The sequence below is a fragment of the Mandrillus leucophaeus genome, unplaced genomic scaffold, assembly GCF_000951045.1.
Source record: "Mandrillus leucophaeus isolate KB7577 unplaced genomic scaffold, Mleu.le_1.0 Scaffold7, whole genome shotgun sequence".
Classification (NCBI taxonomy): Eukaryota; Metazoa; Chordata; class Mammalia; order Primates; family Cercopithecidae; genus Mandrillus; species Mandrillus leucophaeus.
The window spans coordinates 11,383-12,120 of record NW_012107585.1 but is presented as its reverse complement, the minus strand read 5'-3'; positions in this window follow the sequence as shown (position 1 = coordinate 12,120).

Here is a 738-nt window from a genome sequence, read left to right as displayed (position 1 = left end):
GATTTTCAGCAGGTGAGGGGATACATTGAAAACAGATCAAAATAGCACAGGAGAAATATCCACCCTCTTCAGTGGTGTTCCAATAAAACCAAACTAAGGAATATTTAAGAACTTAGGCCACTTTGGGGGTATCTGTCATGTCCATCCCTTTACCACATTGCACCAGTCTACAGAAATAGGCTCCCTGAATACCTGTACCCAACATAGCCATAGTTGATTAGATCAGAATTGGCCATTTCTAATGCCAATCAGAGTGCTTTTCAAAGGAATTTGGGATGGGCATTGCAGGAGTAAGTTGATGTTTCCATAAAGTTGGAACTATGCCATGTGGACTTGGAAATACTGGGGAATACTCCCCAGTATTTCCATTCACCACATGAGCAAGGAATGTGAAATGATGATAATGGGGGTGGTGGTAATAATGACAGTGATGATGGTGGTAGTGGTGGTAGTAGTGATGATGAGGGTGGTGATGATGGTGGTAGTGGTGGTGGTGATGATGATGATGGTGATGATGCTGATGGTGATGATGATGGTTATGGTGGTGATGATGGTGATGGTGTTGATGATGTTGATGGTGATGATGCTGATGGTGGTGATGATGCTGATGGTGATGATGATGGTCATGGTGGTGATGATGGTTATGGTGATGATGATGGTTATGGTGGTGATGATGGTTACGGTGGTGATGATGCTGATGGTGATGATGGTGGTTATGGTGGTGATGATGCTGATGGT